Here is a 22,251-nt window from a genome sequence, read left to right as displayed (position 1 = left end):
AAGCATGGCTCTGGTTCCAGCTAATGAATCTTAAACAAGACCTAACAGGATCAAACTCTAAGAAATTTAACTGCATTGTAAACCAAAACTAAAAAAATATTTGCAGAAACACAACAATATCCAACATCTAAAAAAGTAGCATTCATAGTCTCTGGCATCCATGCCAATGATTACAAGCATACAAAAAGCAAGAAAATATGACCCATAATGAGAAAAATTAATCCATGGAAATCAATGCAGACAATAGAAGTCATGGACAAAGACCTTGAAAGCGTTACTGTAACTTTTAATATAAAAATTGAAGAAGTTAAATAGAGACATGGCAGGCATAAAGAAAAATTCCCAAGCCAAACTATTAGAGATGAAACTACAACATGTGAGGTGAAAAATACACTGGATTGGGTTTGTGACAGACTAGATATCTCAGAAGAAAAGAGTAGTAAACTTGAAAACATAATAATAATAATACTTTCTGAAAGGAAAGTATTTTTTTAAAGGGAAAAAGTGTCAGGAAACTATAGGACAACTTCAGATGTACATGTAATTGGAGCCATAAAGGACAGTAGAAAGAATTGGAACAGAAAAAAGCAGTTGAATAAATAACGGTCTACATTTTCTTAATTTTATGAAAACTACAAACCTGCAAATCCAAGATTAACAAACTCCAAGTACAGGCAATTTGAAGAAAACACCAAAGCACATCATAATCTAATTGCTCAAATCTAGTGGTAAAAAGAAAATCTGAAAACTTCAACCAAGGATAAAAGCTCACTAATTATGTGCAGGGTAAGAAAGATAAAGATGACATATTTCTCATCAGAAGCAATGCAAATAAGAAGGCAGTGGTGAAGCACTTTAAAGTACTTAAGAGAAAAAAAAATAAATTGTTAATCCAGAATACTAAATCTATTGAAAACACCTTCTAAAATGAATGTGAAATAGACTTTTCAGACATATAAAAGCTTAAATAATTCATCACAGCAGACTTATTATAAGAAATGGTAAAATCCTTCAGTGAGAAGGAAAATTATACCAGATAGAGGTCTGAATCTACTCAAAAAAATAAGAGTACCAGAAATAATGACTGCATAGGTATACATATGGCTTTTCTTTATTACAGTAGCCTTGTATACCATAACATCTGCCTGGTGATGAAATCACTATTTATGTGAAAAAAACACAAAAGAGGGACAACCTGGTACAGTGAACACTATGAAATGGTGATCACCTTCTAAAATGAAACTACATTCACTGCAATGAAATATCAAATAGTTATCTTACAAGTTCAATTTGAAGTAATCCTTTCTGTTGAAGTATTACAGAAAAAGCACACAAATAAAAATTTAAAAAATTCAGCTTATTGAATTCACAGAGTACACTTGTGTAACACCCAGTGTAGGACCCAGATCAAGAAACAGAGTATTACTAACATTCCAGAAACTCATCTTGCACTTCCTTCCAACAGCTATCTCCTCTCAAAGGGCACCCTAACTTCTAACACTATAAATTAGCCTTGCCTGTTTTGTAATTTTATACAATTACAATCAAAGTATTTACTTAAAAAAATCTGACTTCTCTCATTCAAACTTATGTTTAGAAGATTCACCCATGCTGTCCTGTGTAGCATTGTTTAGTTTCATTGCTGTGTAGTGTTCCATGGGGTGATATGCAATTTACCTATTCTACTCTGATGGATATTGGGTTTTTATCATATTTTGGCTATTACGAATGGCACTGTTGTAAATATTTTGTGTGTCTTCAGATGAACATATGTAGACATTTCTGTTGAATGCATACCTTGCAGTGGAGTTGCTAGGTAATAGATACATAGTTCAGCCTCCCCAAATAGCTGTATCATGAACTATACTAGCACTATATGAGCATTTTAGTTGCAGCTGTTCAACATCAACACATAGTATTTTCCATCTTTTTCTTTTTAGCTGTTCTAATGGGTGTATCGTGGAGGTTTAATTTTAATTTTCCTGATGGTTAATAAAATTGAACTACTTTTCATGTGCTTTTTGACTATTTTGATATCTTGGGTGAAGTGTCTACCCATGTCCTTTGCCCACATCTCTACTGGGTAATTTATCTTTTTCTTATTGATTTGTAGGAGTATATGTACTCCTACATATATACACACACACACACATATATCTACATATAGGTATAGATCTCTCTCTCTCTATATTTATATATATATATCTGTGTGTGCATATATATGTGTGTGTATATGTATACACACACATATATACATAATTTACATAATGTAATATTTGTTTAACCCTATCTTGGCTCATTCTGTTATTTGCTTTTTCATTTTCTTATTAGAGTCTCTTGACAGATGTTTTAAATATTAATGAAGTATCATTTATTATTTTTTTTTACTTTTAAAATTTCTTGAGCTCAATAGAAGTAAATATTTTGATGTGGTTGTTAAAATAGCTAAAAATACTATTAATTTACAAAGTGAGTGACAGTCCCACTCCTCTGTATGATGTTCGTATCTTACAGAGAGGAATTAATTTCTTTTTCAGTGGTGCATCATATGCAAGGTTTGGAACAACTAGGGTATATTCAGGAAACAGCATCCTGGATGTTGAAAGATTTCCAAAGCTTAACCTCTGAGGAGGAGTTAAAGGATATGGAGACATTTAGACTGAAAACCTTACACAACAGGTGCGAGGAAATATTGCTTTGAAAGCAAAATTCAACTTATTGATTACTGCAGGAAGAAGAACAGGTTGTGAAGACGCAGAGTGACAGGGATATCAATTTCAACTTGTCAGGGGCATTCGGGTCTCTGTCATAGTGGTCCAAAGATAGATTGGTAAATGGAGTTGATTCCATGTAAGAGTAGTGTTAAAAAGGATTTTGACATTGAGTGGAAAATGGCCTGAAGAAAAGTATCCTTTTATGAGCCTGTATCATCTTAGTTCCTGTCACAGGCCAGGTTTCCCAGGAAGCAGACACTGCGATTAGGAGGGGAAGTTAAGAATAATGCAGACCCAGTGATGGCCTTGGTCAACCCTTCAGGGAACTCTGGAGCTAGAGAAACCATTCACAGTTATACTGTATTGGGTTGAGATGGCCAGGCCTTTATTCCTTCATATTGATCATTCATTGGATGTGGGCTGTCCTGGGGCAGGTAGTGACCTGATTCAGAGCAGTTCTTTGCAACTAAGGCAGTTCCTAAAAATGCTAAGAGCTGAAAGCCCTCTGTTGACCATATTTCCAGGAGCTGGACAATAAGTTCTTGCTCAAAGGAGAATCATGTTGTCTAGAGCAATATGTTATACAGCTTTGCATGGATTTTCTTTTTTATCTTTTTATTTATAATTTTTATTTCCTTTGTCATATATATTTGGTTTAACTTTATCCATCCAAGAGACACCTGGGTGGCTCAGCAGTTTAGTGCCCACCTTTGGCCAAGGGCCTGATCCTGGAGACCCCGGATCGAGGCTCATGTCAGGCTCCCTGCATGGATCCTGCTTCTCCCTCTGCTATGACTCTGCCTCTCTCTCTGTGTCTCTCATGAATAAATAAAATCTTTAAAATAAAAAAAAAACAACTTTATCCCTCCAAAATAACAACTGACCACCATTCCGAGAATAGCAGCAAGAACTCCAGAAGTCACCGGCTTTGGTCCTGGCCATTGCTCACCACTGTAGAAGCTCACCTGTGCTGGGGCTCGCTCATGTACAAAGAATTGGGGCTCTCTGTGCTTTTGTGTCCAGAAGCAATGTGCAGCTTGTAATATAATTGCATTTCACAAATGATAAGGCAATTTCATACCCACTGGGATACAATCTTCTAGGACCCCCAAGACTGCTCTCACCAAAACCCAAATTGCTATCTACAGAATTCAGCTCTGTTAGCTAGAACTGTGGTTCCCTATAGCAATAAGAGCCAGATGTTGAAAAGATTCACAGAAAATTAGGATGCTAGGTACTTAAGTAGAATTTTATTTCATATTTAAATCTCTGTTTCAAGTATCAGGAGAATTTGCTTGGATGTGACTACTTTTTTTTTTTTTTTTTTTTTTAATTTGTGAAAGGGAGTAGGGGAGCATGGGACATGTGTTCTGATGCTGAACTTCCAAACTGAACCTGATCAGTTGATAGCTCATTGACGGGAAAGACCAGTTGAGAGATGGTAGTGAAAAAACAGGATGTATATATTTTTTTATTACTGTTCATTTGACTATTTTGTTTATTTGAATATTAGTATTTTTTAGGAAGAGGCTTCCTCACAAGTAGTTTGTGCTTTGGTAACAGGTGTTTCATGAGGGCCCAGAAGCCTGGGGGCATGGTCAGGTTGTAGGATAGTACATTTTTTCCTTAGTATCTTCAGGTACTAAGCACTGCTAATCACTGCTACCAAGCCCACAACTAAAAAAAGGATGGCTCTATTCTGCTATAAATTCTGTTTACTTGGCTTGATCATATTGAACCTGATCAGTAGTCTTTGAGGATGAGTGTCTCTGTGATGTGGTCGCCTTAGAACAACCGTGGGGTGAAGACTGCAATATTTCTTAAAGATCCCCCTTCAGAAATGGAGAACTTAATCCCCAGCTGCTGGCATATTGCAGAAAAGGACCTAAGGTATTTTTCCCTGGAACAGATCCCCTTCTGAAGGAAGACTGCATCCTGTGATGGATCACTACTGGGATACCGGGAGTAAAAGGACCTAGACCTCTCTCACACCAACTAAAGGGCCACCTCAGTTCCTGAGTTCTCCAAAGGCTGAGACCTTTGTTAGAGCTTCACTGCAGCTCAATTTCTCCTATTCAGTCCTGTTTCCTTCCCCTCTTTTCTAGAGGTATGTATCCCAAGAGCTATCTAGAAGTTTCCTAGAGGTGGACACAAAACACTGATGCTTAATTTTAAAGAATTTGAAAACACCCCATCTGGTAGCCATAGTTTGTTCATGATGCCCTTGTGTCTGTAGGCTCTGAAGTCAAATCTGGATTCAAATTATAGTTCTCTCATCTGTTCACTATAGGACTTTGGACAGGGAATTTAATCTTCCCTAGGTGTCAGTTTACTTATTTGTAAAATGGGTATGATATTTGTGCCAACTTCATGGGTGTGTCCCAGACAGAGTTCCACAAGAAGTAGACTGACATTAAACTTTATTATTAGGACATTATTAGGAGGAAATTGACATCCAGGACACTTAAACTTTAATGGGTGGTGAGGGAGATAAAGAGAAAAAGATCCAGAGCATGACATGCTAAGAAAGACTGAGCCTTGTGACTTTTGAGCACAATGGAGAAAGTGTAACAAAGATAAGGTCACAAAAAAGATCAAAGGCACCAAAACAAAACAAAACACATGGGGAAAGTTAACAGATGGTTCTGTTCAATGGAGAAAAGCATGGATTATCATTCTTCATTATGCTCCATCTACATCCAAGAATGAGTGGATGTGGCTTATGAATTTGAGAATAATACATGACAATTTGTTTCTGAATGAAAAAAAATTACAAAGAGCAAAATCATAGATATTTCAGGTACCTGAAATGAAAAGCTCATTTATCTCATCTGATTAATGAAGTATACCACTTTCTGGGGAAAAAAAAAAAAAAAAAGGGGGGGCGGCACTTGGGTGGCTCAGTTGGTTAAGCAACTGACTCTTAATTTTGGCTCAAGACATGATCTCAGTCCTGAGATCATGCCCCACATCGGGTTCTGTGCTAAGTGGGAGCCTGCTTGAAATTCTCTCTCTCCCTCTGCTTCTCTTCCAACTCTTTCTCTTTCTCTCTCTCAAAAACAAAAAACAAACAAACAAACAAAACTACCTTTTTTTCCTGGGATTTAATCTAAGGAGAATTTTTCATGTATGTTAGTTCAAGTCTTCAGTGTTACAAAATACCCACAGCAGAAATATTGTTTGGTTGGATATTTTTATTTACTCACCATTAAAACCAAGAGCATAACATTGCATATTTATTCTCTGAAGGCATTTTTATGTGAATCTTAGGAAATATGGTCCATTTACTTTGCTTAAGCTTACACTGCTAACATAACTAAGGGATAATGTTTAGAGAGTATAGAGCAGTGATTCTCAACCCTGGCTGTATATTAGAATCATCAGGGGAGCTTTAAAATTCCTGATGCCCATGCCACATCCTGGACCAATTAAATCAGGATCTCTGCTGGGAAATGAGACATTAAAAAAAAAAACAACAAAAAAAAAACTCCCTGGGTAATTCCAATGTTAAGTCAAGGTTGAGAACCACCGATAAAAAGGCCCAAGTAGTTACTGTGCTTATTAGTCTATCCTTTTTAAATATATTTTTTTCTTAGTGGCACTTTTGATAAGTGCTGAAATGCAATCAAATAATATACCAGTAAATATCTAAAGTGCTAGAACTATGGGAAATTGATTAAATTGATTAAATCACTAAAGTCAGCAAAGGGGGCCCAGGAGTGACTAAAACCAATAAGCTGTGTGGGACATCCAGTTATTATCTCTAGGTTTACAAAGGAGTCAACCAATCAATTGCTCATATTTTTCAGGGGTCAAAGCCCATGACCAGGTTACCTTCCTCAGTTGTTGGCCTCAGAACTCCAGGTTGGTGAAGGGTGAAAAAAATTCCATGGGGTCAATGGCCTTAAATATCTGGAAACACTAGCCTGATTCAGGAAATATTCTGGGTTCCAACAGTGCAGTTCCTCAAAGTGACTGAGTTGGAGTTGAAGTTCCCAGGAATTAACATGAAATGTGACTTCATGAATCGAAATGTGTTTGTAAATGACTTACAAATAATACTTTCATTCTTCACCAGTGTAAGGTGGTGGCCTTGCGTCTTATCGTAAGATCTAAGACCCAAATGGAATTGCAGATCTTTCCAAGAGCTTTCATTCTTTTCACTTTGGAGAGAGCTCTGACAGGCTTGTAACTCCGTGCCTTTAATCCCAGGCCTTTCTGAGTCACTTTAGGTCTGACAGTTCACCTTGGCTATAAGCCATTACTCTTTCCATTCCTGTGCTATTTGGGGTGATGTTTCAGAAAGCTCAGCTGAGAGACAGACCAATGTTTGGACCCACAAGCTTGTTTTTAGCTCTGACACTCTAAGCAGGTTGATTTCTCTGAACCCATTTCCTAATGTTTATTGTAGGTTAATAGTCTGTTGCTAAAATGCTTAATAAGATGCTATATATTCAAGATGTTATATACAAAAAAAATTTGATAAAATGTTCAGTAAGCACAATTAAGGGAAAGAGAGTGATGGTACCAAATAGGATAATACTGTTTTTCTAAGTCTGTGTTCCACTAAAAATTTGTTAATGTTTAGTAAAATATGCACAGACAGAGGCCTTTAGCAGACCAACTAACTAGAGCAGAAAAAGATGCTTATTTATCAGCTCTGTGCAATTTGTAAGTCATCCTATGACTTATAGAATGTTCTATGCAATATAGAAGTCATTCTATGACTTCTACAATGTTCTGTGAAATATGGAAGTGACTCTTTACTTGAAATGTAGGCTGAATCAGGATGTGCTGCGGATAGACACAGACTGGCTTTCAAAGAGTGTGAAAATAAGAACGTAAACTATCTTATTAATAATTTTATATTGATTACATGATTTATTTTGGATGTATAGAATTAAATGAACTATATTGTGAAAATTAATATTACTTCTCTCTCTTTACTTTTTTGAAACAAAGTGGGGCTAATAAAAAACTTAAACTTGCATACCTATTTCAGATTGTGCCTTGTGTATATTTTTAACAGTGCTGTTCTAGAGCTTCATTGTGGACCAATACAATTTAATAGGAAAAAAATTAAGCCTTATAATGATTACATTTTTTTTCCTGGAAATCACTCTTTATTTTTTAATACATTTGCTCTGGTGACACCATAATGTGAAATCCTGCTCTTGACTCCTGTCTTAAAACCATGTTTGTTTGGGGCTTTAGAAATTAAACATTCTTGAATAAAGACTGTCAAGATTTTTAATCTTTCATAAAATTAAACTCCTCTTTACTGTGAACAATATCACTGCCAGTGTTTTACAAGGTAGATTCTTTTCTTCAATTTTTTTCCTTTTGCTGATGACACTTTTTAAAGATTCTTGATTGCTCTCTGGATCACTTGAGGTATTACCTGTAATTTCTGTCTTCTCTTGCTATTTGTTGGATATTTGAGGAAGGGGGAGGAATTCCATGTCTGTGTGGGATTCAAGTGACTGCAACTAGGATGGCGACAGTCTGATTTTACTAGGCGAAAAAATGGCAGAGAGTAGAGAGAGTACAAGTAGCTTTTTGAAATGGAAGTCTGAAGTTCATCTGCATCTCACTGACATTGTTTTCTGGTGATAGCTCCAAAGTCACAAGCTCCTCAAGGCTACAGAATAAGGGCAGGTATCAGAGGGGGACATGGTACACAGCCTACTTACACATACTTGGTGGAAATGGCTGTGAAATTGCTAAAGTTTAGTAGTTGAGGCAAAGATTGAACCATGCTCATAGATAAGTGTACCTAAAAAGATTGTGTATTAGCTATGCTCAAATCTATAGAATTGCTATTTTGTGGGGATAGCTTTGAGGATCATTAGCTGTATGTAAACTGTTTGTCCCCATCTGCAATGTTCTGTGATATACTTAAACAATAGTCATGGTACATGGTCACGTTGTCCAGAGAGGAACTCAAAAGACCCATGAGTGTACTTACAACCTCTTCTCCCACATTTCGCATTTCCTTGTGGAACAGCATTGTCATTAGAAATACACAAGCCATATGTAATTTTAAATTTTCTCATAGCCACATTGAGAAAAGGGAAAAGAAGAAAGTGAAATTAATTTTAATCATATGTTTTATCTAAATTTTATTTTAACTAGTAATATTTTTTTGTATTGAATCTTAAAATCTGATGTGCATTTTCCACTTACAGCACATCTCAGTTTAGTTACATTTCAAGTGGGCAAAGATGACATGTAGCTAATGGCTACTGTACCGGATAGACCTAGAAGCATTCATGTGGGGGCATCTGGATGGTTCAGTTGGTTAAGCATCCAACTCTTGATTTCGGCTCTGGTCATCATCTTGGGGTTGTGAGATTGAGCCCCCTATCTGGCTCCCCATTCAGCATGGAGTCTGTTTCTCTCCCTCTGCCCCTTCCCCAGCTTGTGCATGCATGTGTGTGTATATGCATGCATGCTCTCTCTCTCTCTCTCTCAAATAAATCTTTTTTTTTTTTTAAAGAAGTATTCATTTGTTCATAGGTGATCTGTCTACCTTAACATTTTGGGAGGCCTCAGGGTGCCTGCTGTTGATGGTAGCAGGTGGACCAGTGAGAGGGGCTGAGTCTTGATAATGGGCTTTAGGCTAAGATGGTCATTCTTAAGGCAGGACTTAGGATGGCCCCAGGAGCATCTGTCTAGGGGCTTTTATAGAGACCCCTAGGCTTCTGGAGAACTGTTTCTAAACAATTCTGGAGAATGGGGTCCAGAAGAAGGTATATGCCTTGGAGCCAGGGAGAGGATGTGGCATCCTGTACACTAAAGCATTAACTTTAGGCAATCCAGGCGTGGATTACCCAAAACCTGCATATTCCAGATGTGTTCATTATTGGCCCTTGACAAGCTGGTGAGATAACCTTGAGTCCCTGGAATATCTTGCCTGATAATAATGTCTGTTTGTGTCTAAGGCTTTAATCCATGCCAAATAGTTTATGCTAATGATGTGATTTATACTGAATGGTTTTTATATTCTTAGAGCTATGGGCCATACTGCATCTGTTGGGAGCTGGAGATTGGAACAGCTAAGATCAACTCCATGCCTATGTAACTGACCCCAGTAAAAACCATGAACACCAAGGCTTGGGTAAGGTTCTCTGGTTGTCATTGCTTCTCACATGTTGCCATACATCAGTGCTGGGAAAATTAAGTACATTATTGGCAAAGGACAACTGGAAGCTAGTTCCTGATTGCTTCTGGACTCTGTCCCATGTACTTTTCTCCTGTGCTGATTTTAACCTGTGTTCTTTCACCATAATAAACCATAATCACAAATATGACAGCTTTTCTGAGTTCTGTGAATCCTTTTAGTGAATCATCAAACTTGAAATTGGTCATGGGGAACCCTGAGGTGCATTATCTATTATACATCAACAGCCTTACTGAGAAGGAAGGTGGGCATAGAAACAGGATTGGGAGAATAAGGACAGGGCCCTAAAGACTGTGGTGGGGTTTATTATAAGCTAGGCACTATTCCAGATACTTTTCATGCAATTATTACCTGATTTAATGCTTGTAATGCCTCTCTCATACCTGTCCTATAGAAGAAGAAATAGACATTCAGTTTCCAGTCCCCAAAGGTCAAACTAGTAAAGTATGGCCCCAAGCACCAGGCATACAAAAATCCTTTGCAATAAATGAATGATAGAACAAGATTCAAGCTGGGTTCTCCTAGAGCCCAAGCCCTGGTTCTGGCATACCACAGCACAGATTTAGCCACATTCCGTGGGACACACTGGCCTTGACATGTGGAACAGAGTCTATGGTTTCCCTGCCTACCTCCCTTCAACCTCGACTGGAGTTCACTTCAAAGAGTTCCTAGACATATCTTCCTCATTTATCTGTCTGATAGCTCCTTCTGGCAGCGGGGCATATTCAGTTTGCACAGGGCCTGGTAAGGCTCCAGAAGTGGCCCTCAAACAATGAGGGAAAGTTGTTGTGAATAAATACCTGCCTTTCCTGGCCCCTCAGTGGAGACATGTTTCACACAGCCTCTCAAATGATCGCCACTGGGATTGAGCCCCAGCTGCCCACAGCTGTGTCCCTCTCCATAACCACACCCTTTATGGGCATTCTTACTTACCCATCTCACTTCTCATTCCTTCACTGTATGACCTGTGATCCCCTCCTGAATAAGCTGCTAGAATCGGAATTCTTAAACTGAGCATCTGTTTTTGGTGGGGACCCAGAATAAGAAGAGAGAGAGGATCACATCCGAATGGGTATATACAAAGCAAAAAGCAAAATGTTTGAAGGATAGTGACACTGGTTACACCCTGTATCCTGTATTTTTAAGTGTCATATTCATAGCACATATATTGTTCTTTGTCCCATATTTGAATTAATTTGAATCACTGTGTTCAATTGTAGCGTGAAATATGTACGTGCTGCAAGTTGCCATGCATGGTTGCATATTATAATTCATTCTTTGTACTTTAGTTTACCTGGCTAATTCTTCTTGTTTTCCACCCTTAATACCATTAAAATATGTGCCTAAATGAACCATCACTTGTAAAGCTGAAAGCTGATATTTACCTAATCAAAATTAGACTTCCTAATACCTATTAAAGGGAAAACCTGTTGGGGGTGGGGGGTAGAAAAGAAGATAATGCTCATATTATTTTTCAGACAATAAACAACCTTGTATAATCCTATTATGAACATTAGCATACATTTCACAGCCCATCTGGCAAACAATAAAGGTCATGACTCTATGTATTTGAAATGCTATCCAGGGCATTGTAGTAAGGAAAAGGGTAAAACCTACAGCTCTGTCAATGGGTCAGAAAGCGGTCATAGGACATTTCTCAGACACCATGGATTACTCAAAGAGACTTTTATGAAGACAAGCTGTGTGTTAGGAAACATGTTTTTCAAAGCTAAACAGGTCTGAAAGAATAGTTATGTGGTAAACAGTGGAAGTGGGGTTGTGGTGGGGGATATTACCTGCTTTTAGTGATTCATGGTTAAAACTGTTACAAAACTCCAGTTGTCTTATGAAATGCAGATAGTTATTATGGTGTCCTTTATGGGACAGAGAAATTATAGTATCTGCTTCTAGTTAAAAATTCTTATTCCAGAACTTCAAAAGAAGTCACTCTAATGAGTTTTACTGAGAATTTCTAACGTGGAAAAAAGATTGGATTTTTCCCCCTAGCTCATATTTGATAATGGTAACTTATTTTATTGGTAAACTTTAGAACCCAATAGAAATATTAAGAATAATGTAGGTGTTAGAGATCCATTGGGCCTAGGTTTCATGTGCACACTGCCCGTTCCTGCTACATGGATTGTTTTTTTTTTTTTTTTTTTCTGCTACATGGATTGACCTTTATTTCCTCTCTCTGTTTCTGTTTCTTTCTGGATGAAATACAAAATTTACATGAGGATTAAATATAATATATGAACTTGTATCTCCAAGGATTGTGATATCAGTGCTACACAATGTATTCTACTCCATTTCTGTCTGAGCAAAACCTTTAAAGTAGATGGACCTGCATTAAACATTGTTTTATTAGAGTGAGCATATGTCGCAAGCATAGTATACTATTTAAAGTTAATAGTTACAGATACATTGACATTATCATTTAATTACAAGCTTTATAAATGTGAAAGATTTGTTGTTCTAAACTATTTCTAATTATTTTTCATGCATGCAGTTCACTTAGCTTGTACCCGAGTCTGAAAGCAACCTTGTTTGTCACATTCCTTTCTCTGACAATAGGATGAAATCACTATTAATTTGAAAGAAACTTTAAAACTCAAGTCTGGCTGAATGATAGTATTCATTGCATGCCAACATAGTGTAACATTAAGTGTGAAGTTGATAAACAGTCAAACCCCTTAGCTACTCCTTTCCCTGAAAGTGTCATGGACCTATTGCATCTCTCTCACTGAGCATGCATTTTTATCAGGATCCACAAATGGTAAGTAGCATTTCTTGCCAAAACGCTGGAGGTTAAACCCTCCCTCCTCAGGCCAGTCCATCAATATCCTCTCCTTATTCAAAAGAACTTGGAGTCGGAGTCGGAATGTAGAAGCCTCCATCTTGATATTACAAAACATTATAGGTCTTCCCAAAAAGAGAGATGCATGCCTGGCTAAGCCCAAGATTGACAACAGGAATTTGTAGGGTACCAGAAAAAGTAAAGCCTTCTTCACATGCCATAGACAAAGTCACTCTTTTTTTTTTTTTTTTAAGTCACTCTTTTTATTGTAAAATTTGAATAACAGTAGATGGGAAATAGAATTTCCTATGACTTAAAATATGTCCTAGTATAGGGAAGTGACCAGCCCATGGCAAAACTTTATGAAATACACAGAAGAAAGTGAGCAAAATCTAAGATACTACTAGAAAAAAAAATACTGCATCAGAAGAGAGGCTATTTTCTAGTTTCATCAGGCAAAAGGATTTTTGTTAATTTCTTAATAGTGAAGAATATTGGTTAAGATACTGGTGCGACAAATGGAAGCTTTAATTCAATGGAATGTATAATGGCTCATATCTGTGGTTCTAATTAGCAGATGTTTCTTCTCAACACAGAAAATGGGGAGCCAGGCTCCCTCTACTTTACAGCTCTGCCATCCCATAGGCAGTTGATGGAAATGGCAAAGAGACTGTAGAAGGGGCACATCTGTTCTCACTGACTCGGCCTCGAAATGTCACTCATCACTGCCACTCATTTTTCATTGATGAGAAATCCCAGAGCGAGACCCAGCTGCAAGAAGAGTAAGGAATGTGACCTATGGTTGGGCAACCACCTCCTGGTTACAACTGTGTTCTATGGAAAAGGAGAAAAGATAGAAATGGGCACCTAGCCACTGCCATAGGAAGAATTGGGAATGCCAGAATTTCATGAGTAATATCTGTAGTGTTTACTGTCTAATATCGAAAGAACATGGAAGAAACTTTCCAAATAGATCTCTGCTTATGGTGGTTTTATTTATCCTTCAAGATTCAGTCTTAAGTGCTACTTTTTCCATAGAGCCTCCATTGCCCCGTAAAGCACATCCCATCCTGTCTAGCCAAGAATAATACATGCATGGATGCTTCAGTTGATTCCCCACTTAGATCACCTTCACCAGGCTAGTGTACCTGTCTATAAGTTGTTCTGTATGTTGGCGGCTAAAGGCTCATTGTTGCTCTCCTCTCTGGAAGATTGCCCTTAGCCAAATTGAAGACATTTTGCTTTGGAGGTTAAATGACCTTTCTCCTTCCATGGGAGCAGATAACAGCCAATAATTGACTGACATATGTGTAAAAGAGGCCATTCCCAAAATGGGATCAAGTCTGTGGTTAGTTCTCACTCCTGAGTTTCCCTATGGATGAGGCTAAACTTTAGCTGAACCCCTTCCTTGCCCCATCCTGCTTCTCTCCTTCTCCTTCTCTTAAGAGTATCCTCCCCACACTTGCAATAAACCATGTGCACTGGAATCCCAAGAGAACCAGGCCTAAGACAACAGGGTACCTTGCTTTCTAGAATTGAGAGACAACATAATTTTCACATATTCCCTTCTGCTTAATTCTTTCAGAGGTGAGGCAAACATTTGAAAAATAGGGCCGTAAGTGCAATTTGATAAAAAATAAAAAATCAAATTCCAGAATTTTCCCCACATAAATGAATGTTCTCTTTAATTTCTAATCTTCTACATTTCAGGACTTTGTACTGAGAATGACCTAGGGGCCTTTTGTGATCCACTACTGTAATGGCAGGTTTTCTCTTCCATGTAATAAGCAGGAAGATGGGGACAAAAATTTTATGTTTTTAACCATCAGGAAGTTTTCTTTAACCAAAAAATACAAGTGAACCATAGCATTTCATCCAGGAGCAGTTAGCATAGGTAAGCTGGAGCTCAAATAATATATTAATTGGTGTACTAGCGTAGCATAGTATCTGTGACATGGCAAAATAGTCATGACTGTTGACTCTCGTTCTCCTTACTTGCATTCCAAAGCATTCCATGAGCTAGGAAGGGAAAGCTAGAATTGGCCATATTTCTCAGAAGTACGATTTAAAATATCAGAGTCAGCTTCAGACCCTGATTCTCCACAGCAGCAATTTGAGATGTTATTGATTTGGTTTGAATGTTCCCAAAATTTGCTACAGGAACCACAAGGGAACCTCTATTTGGTTTTTATAATGTTCATGCTTTGAACATTTGTCATTTGTCATTGTCTTATGACAATAATAACAGGTGCTGGAAAGAATTAATGCTTCTTAAATATATTTAATAAGAATCAGGCATGGCATCATTGGTGTGTTCTAATTCCTGTGGATATCATCTGTATGGAAATATTTCTTGAGGGGAAATATTTAGAAACACATTTTAGGACTTCCCCAATGGTGAAGGATAATGAGTCTTTTGCCTCTACTGCCGAGCAAATTATCATAATTTTCTAGATTAATGCATAAATGTGGGAGCTCAGCTTTTTATGCAGACATCCAAGCATCCCTATAATCTTCTCATTAGAAGGCTAATGGGTTTCTGTCTCCTAATCAAATTATACTATTTTTTGCCTAATTTTATTTAAACTGTTTCTTCTCTTGAAATAACTTGACTTCTCTATTTTGCAGATACACATCCTTTTCTGTCTTTTGAGCCAAACATTTACCATGAAAACTTTTCTGAAAATTCTAGGCTACAATTATATTATTATTTTCTGACTACCCAAAGTGCAACTTGGTTATGCAGTTATTGGATTATATTCAAGTTATTACTTAATTTCTTTAATTGACAAACTTGTCTAGATCATACCCTTTCTCTGACAGCATGCTGCATTATTAAATCATATCATACACTGCAATTGAATCCTCATTGTGCTTAGCACACAGCTGAGCATACAGTTGGTGCTCAATATATGCTTGAATGGGTGATGGAATGCACATCTCATATTTCTTGATGCCATCATTACTGGGTCTCTGAGATGAAAGGGGTCAGGAATGTCACATGTTTCCTCAGCTCACTTCCTTGACCCAGTGTGACCCAAGGGTGTTCTACAGCCAAGTGTAGAAAGGAATTCACTCCCTTGCCCTCCTCTCCCAACACATCCTGCCTAGAGACAGCTTTAGACATTGTTGGCAAGAGAATGTCTATAATCAGGTCAGACGAAAAGGTCATTTCTACATTAGAAAAGGTCTGTGATATCTTTCCCTCAACAAGGAGCAAGACCTCATTAAGTGTCAATTGAAGCACAGATAACACATGAGTATGAAAGAATATATACATAAACAAGTCTGCATGTTGTTGAGTATGGGAAAATGTGTATATGTGATATATTTATCTTGTTATTTTCTAAGGAGGCAATTATAACGTATATACACAACATGTTATAAAGTGGTTTATTTCTAAGGTGGTTAATCTATGTCACTGTGGATGTTTGACAGATATTTGGAGTTCAGGCAGCATAGCAATGAGAACTAGGAGAGAGATGTCTGCTGCTTTATGCTGAGCTGTAGAGTGCTATGAATTGTGTTGCATAGGCTCACATACTGCTCTAGAAAAGTGCTTCATTTGTCTATACTTTATGTGTCACCCTATTTGGGAGGACAACCTTGACATTCAGCTTTTCAGTGCAGGGGAAAGTGAAGAGGCTTAAAGAACATGGGCCTTGATGTTAATCTCTTGCTTTCGCTAGCTGAGTGAATTTTGGAATGTTATTTGATTTTTCAGCTATTGTTTCCCTTTCGGCACAATGAAGATAATAGTATTTACATATCCAAACTATTTTGAGCATTAAATGTCATGTGTATAATCCACCTTGCACTGTGTTCAGGAAAAAAAAAAATCTAGCCATTTAGTCATTTATCCATTCACGTAACAAATGTTTATCGTGTACCTTCTATGGGTCAGGTTATATTCTAGCAGAGTTTTGGGGAGAGGATGGGAAATCCTGGAATGGAAATTTTTGTACAGGCCTCACTGTTAATGTAAATACAATAAAAGATCTGAAGGGGGCAAGGGAGTTAGCCATGCACAAAGATGGAGGAGAGGAGTAGAAGAAACATCAACTGCAAAGGCCTTGGGATTTAAGTGTGTTTAATGAGTTTGAAGAATACCCTGAAGGTCAGCCTGGTTGAAGAGGGTTTGCCACGGAGGAGAAGAGAAAATAAATGAGCAAGGCAATGGGGAGCTTGATCAAGTAGAGTCCTGTGGTCATTGAAATAGCTTTTACTCTGATGAGATGGGAAACCACGGGAACATTTTGAACAGTCAACTGACTTATGTTTTAAAGCATCACTCTGGCTGGTGGATGAGATTAAAATGAAAGGCAAGAACCCAGTTTTCAAGTTACCACAATACAGAAGAGGATGCTAGCTAAAACTGGGGTGGTGCCACTGACATTAGTGACAGTAATTAGATTTTGGGTAATAATAAGTAATTAATTACAGTTTGAAAAAAATATAAAATATGTAAATCATAATTTTTGATAACAGTGTCTACTTGATACAGTGGAAGTTTTTGGTATTATAGCAGTGCTTTGGGAATTAATAGTGCTTAAATTGCTTCCTCCATACCAAAAATGCCACAAGAAACACCATGGATTTGAATATTCTGCATGTGGAATGCCTTAAAGGCTTTGGCAAGATATTTTTATCCTTTCTAATGTTTCTAAAACTGAGCTAAATCCTTAAGTTTTTTCAATTTTTAATTTGAAGACTTTGATTTTTTCCAAGTAGTTTTAGGTTCATAGCAAAATGAGAGGAAGTTACAGAGATACCCCAAACACCACTGCCCTCCCCTGCACATAGCCTTGAGCTTTTTCATTTTCTACCTGGCTTTTTTTTTTTTTTTTTTAGGATTTAAAAAATTAATTAATTTATAGAGTGCAAATGGGGCAAGGGGGAAGGGGAGAGGGAGAGAGGGAATCTTAAGCAGACTCCAGCACAGAGCCCAATGTGAGGCTCAGTCTCATGACCCTGAGACCCGAGCCAAAATCAAGAATTGGATGTTTAACTGATTGAGTCACCCAGGCACCCCTCTACCTGGCTATTTTAATGGCTTGTGACAAAGTCACAAGTCTCAAATGTACAGTAGGTAGAGATGGGAGTTTCAGGGTGGTAGTATCCAATTCCAGACAAGGTGCATTTCTCATTAGCAACAAATGATAATAAGGTAATTCAAAGTGTGAAAGAAAATTAACTGTTAACCTTGGATTATACTTGGACTATTACTTTCACTCAAGATGTAGGTGAAACAGAGACTGACATTAATAAAAAATCCATAGCCCTTGCAGAACAAACTGCATGGATGTGTTTTGGTAAGAAAGAAAAGATTCTATAGGAAGGAAACAGAATGCAAGGCATAGTTATAAGCACAGGCATTGTGGAATATTTTGGTAAATCCCTTGCAATTGTGAGTATCAATGATAATAGTAATAGCTGATTTTGTTTGCACTTAAAACCAAGTGAAACTAAAATATTATGCATTTTAAACATGGAAGACAAAGGAGGGGTGTTAGTGGTCTCTAGAGCTCAGTCAAAATGTTTTGTTATTGAGCAGTATTTGATATCAACATGGATATCAACATGTATATAACATATGCATATGTCAGTATATATGCATTTTTAAAAAGATTTATTTATTTGAGAGCAAGTGAGTATGTGCAGGATGGGGAGAGGGGTGGAGGGAAAGAATCTCAAGCAGACTCCCTGCTGAGTGCAGAGACCAACACAGGAATTGATCTCACAACCCTGAGATCATGATGGGAGCTGACACCAAGAGTCGGACTGCACCACCTACATGCCCCAATATGCATGCGTTCCTGATACATATACATGTACATTTCTGATCTTGTTGGGAGAAGGATAGAACTGCTGATTAACCATAGAATTTGTTAAAAAATATGTAAAGCTAACCACATATGTTAATAAACAGATTAGTTATATAACATTTATCTTCCAAACTAACACAGGGAAAACTAAAAGTCAAACTGAAGACAAGGGAACAAAATAGGTAGACAAATCTTAGTAAGTATATAGTATAAAATAGTTTAAGTCTATCATTAATTAAAATAAATATAAACAGATTAAATTCACTTCTTAAAAGACTCTAGGTTTTATGAAGAGTATTTGTAAAATCCAAGGTATATAAGAGACACATTCAAAATACCGCCCAGAAAATTTGAAAAAGGTAAGGTTTATATGTTAACAAGACATAATAATTTTTTAAATTCTAAAAAATTAAGTAATTAAGTACTAATACAATTAGAATTATTTCTTTGCTCCCTGATCTCACTTGAACTGAATTCTATAGAATGACTCCAACTTCAAATAATACTCTCTATGTATTCGTGTTTTTATATTTTACATATACTTATTATTTTTAGTTTTGTTTTTCATAATATATTCACATCTTTCATGTTATGTTACTCTTCAAATCTTCCTAGAAAGTAGAAGGGAAGAAACTATCTTCAATCTTATCTCTTCTTATTCCTGACACATACAATCAATTAATATTATAAAAATATAACCTCACAAGAAAATCTAATTCTCTCCTACTTAAAGCCCTTCAGTGGTTTTCCATTGATTTTTAGAATTACTCTGTGTCCTGTTTAACTTATTGACTTCTTTGCACCTTGTTTTCTATTTCACTCTCTAATCGCCAGCTATATGCATTGATTTTCAGTTTGGGGGCATAGCAAATGCTTTTTAACTTAAGGTTTTTGTACACATTGTTTTGTCTTTTGTCTTCTGGGTTACTCTTTTGTGTAGAGTTTGCATGATTGAGCTTTTTTTTAGGCTGGTGATGGCTAATTTTATGTGTCAACTTGGCTGGGCCAGAGGTGCTCAGATAGTAAACATTATTGCTGAATATACATGCGAAGTGTTTCTGGATGAGATTTATATTTGTGGTAGTAGACTGAAGAAAACAGATTGTCCTTCCCAATGTGAGTGGACCTCATCCAATCTGTTAAAGGCATGAATCAAATAATCAAACAATAAGGTTAAGGAATGGGGAGTTTGCTCTCTCTGCTTGACTATCTTCAAACTGGAACATTGGTCTTCTCCTGTTTTTGGACTTGGACTGGAACTGGATCCTCAGCTTTCCTGGGTCTCTAGCTTGCCAACTGAAGGATTTGGGATTTCTTAGCTGCCATATTTTATGTGAGCCAATTCCTTACAATAAATCTTTTCAGTTATGTTTTTTTCCTATTGGTTCTGTTTCTCTGGAGAACCCAGACTAATACAAGCCTCAATTTAAATGTTACCTTCTTTGAGAAGGCTTCCTTTCTTTATTCTCTGTTTCAATCATCTCTTTCCTTTATAATACATATAATAATAGAGATGGTCTCATTTGTCTGGTTTCTTATGTTTTATCTTCCCATTTATGATGTGCCTCCTGAAGGCAGAGACCAAATCAGACCTATTAATTCCCTAAACTGTGCCCAAAGCCTGATGCAAACTAGGTTCTCAATAAATATAAATAAATGAATAAGAAGAATAAATGAGTGGATCAGTAAATGAATGCTTGAGTGATTGGCTGTTTTGCCCAGGTAATTGTACTTTTTTTCTCATGGGTTGAAATACTGTCTCTATATTTCTGACTTTTAAAACATAATCTTTATCTTGAACTTTCATCACTAGAACTTAAGATTCAGATTTCCAAGATTTCTCATGTATACCTCAAAGCTAAACTCAATTTCTTTTACCCTCCAAATTGTCCTATTATTAGACACCTATTTTGGTTAATGGTCCAAGCAACCACCAAGTCACCCATGCCTAAGACCTAGAAGTCATCATTCATTCATTCATTTATAGAGCAACTTTTATGTGGCCCATACTGTATGAAGCACAACATACATAACATGTATAATGGAAAACAAACATAATTCATGTTCTCATGGAGTTTATTCTGCCATCATTCTCATGACTCTAATTATGTTGACTGCTAAGATTTGCTTAATCTACTTTAAGAATATGTTTTGGGCACTTCGGTGGCTCAGTTGGTTAAGCATCTGCTTTCCGCTCACATCATGATTCTAGGGTCCTGGGATCGAGTCCCCCCATTCCCTGCTCTGCAGGGAGTTTGCATCTCTCTCTACCTCTCCCCCTGGTTTGTGATCTCTCTCTCTCTCATGCTCTCTTTCTCAAAAAAAAAAAAAAATCTTAAAAAAATATATTTCGGACCAGCACCTCTCTCTCCCTCCCCACAGCCTTCCTCATATATACATATACCTTTTCTAGATCAAGCCAACATTGTATCTTATCTGAACCTTGGTAACAGTTTTATAATTGGTTTCTTTGCCTTCAGTCTTATCTCCCTTGAATTCATTTGTCACACTACAGTTTCAACTTAAACACAAATTTAACTACCTCATGGCCCTATAAAAACCTCCATGTTTCACTGTCACTTGCAGGGGAAGTTCAAACTCTTTAGCACGGTATGCCATGTACCTTATCATTCAATTCTATTACATGGAATTCAGATCTAAGCATATGACCTTATGTCTTTGCATATGTGGTTCCCTTACTCTGGAATCTCCCCTCTCTGCCTCACTGTATCAGCCTGGAAAATTCCTTTAATCTTCTCCTATTGTGTTGGAGCTCTCCTGATCCTATGCCATCCAGGCAGAAACAAGAGCTGGGGAACCATATTTTTACAACTTATAGGGATTTGTGCCTTCTGACTTAGTAATGAATGTCAAACATGTTCACATGTCTGAATTCCTCACTGGACCATGGGCAACTTACAAGCAGAAGTTATGGCTTATATAAACATCCATCTGTACAGAGCCTGAAACATTAGAGACTTTACTGAATCTTTGCTCAGATAATGAATATTGACTCAATGAAGAACATAGGTTCAGTCATTTGCCTAAACTGACCCAAGTGGCAGAACTAACCCAAATTTCCAAATTCCTACTTTACTGGTTTTCACTAGACCAGAGCACCTTAGTTATTTATCCAGTGATTTTTCAATTGACCCAGGGGATAAGAAAGCTATAGGGCATGCTCTGGATCAAGGAGTTGGTTCAGAATCACCTTGGGTCTTTTTGAATCTGTATGTGCTTTGCTTAGAAATTCTGAAATGCACTCCCTGAAAAAGATCACCATTGGGTGATTTATGTCCAAATATAGATATAAATATATAGATATATTTTATATATATATAATAAATATATAAGGCACCTGAGTAGCTCAGTCTGTTAAATCACTGACTCTTAATTTCCGCTCAGGCCATCATCTTAGGGTCATGAGATCAAGCTCCTTGTCAGACTCTTCACTCAGCATGGAGTCTGCTTGAGATTCCCTCTCCCCCTCTCCCTGCTTGCTTGCTCTCTCTCTAGAAATAAATAAATAAAATCTTAAAAAAATATGTGTTTATATATATGTATATGTGTGTATGTATATATCAGCATATAGCTATATATGTCTATATATCTCCTTGCTAGTTGGGGAAGAATGGGTTTGAAGTCAGGCTGCTATGGTTTTGAACATGTTTCTTCCTTGAGCACCCTTGTTTACAGGTGAAGAAATTGAGGCACAGACTTTACATCACCTAA

General features: G+C 37.2%; 1 long non-coding RNA gene across 49 annotated transcripts in view; it reads left to right on the top strand.

Moving 5' to 3' along the window:
* The window catches only part of LOC144297977 (uncharacterized), a 252,549-nt gene that overhangs the window by 51,573 nt on the left and 178,725 nt on the right, over positions 1–22,251 (top strand). For 27 of the 49 annotated variants that reach the window (XR_013364975.1, XR_013364973.1, XR_013364965.1 and 24 more), the window contains exons 2-3: positions 4,624–4,821; positions 9,727–9,834. The exons of 11 other annotated variants lie outside the window; for them this stretch is intronic. This is a non-coding gene — a long non-coding RNA (uncharacterized LOC144297977). Of the gene's footprint in view, positions 1–4,623; positions 4,822–6,523; positions 6,579–9,726; positions 9,835–22,251 lie in introns of all 49 variants that reach the window. 11 more of the 49 variants (XR_013364984.1, XR_013364983.1, XR_013364986.1 and 8 more) reach the window with 3 other exon arrangements.

The sequence above is a fragment of the Canis aureus genome, chromosome 26, assembly GCF_053574225.1.
Source record: "Canis aureus isolate CA01 chromosome 26, VMU_Caureus_v.1.0, whole genome shotgun sequence".
Lineage (NCBI taxonomy): Eukaryota > Metazoa > Chordata > Mammalia > Carnivora > Canidae > Canis > Canis aureus.
Note: the sequence above shows the minus strand (reverse complement) of the source record. Positions and strands in the feature narration are given on the sequence as shown.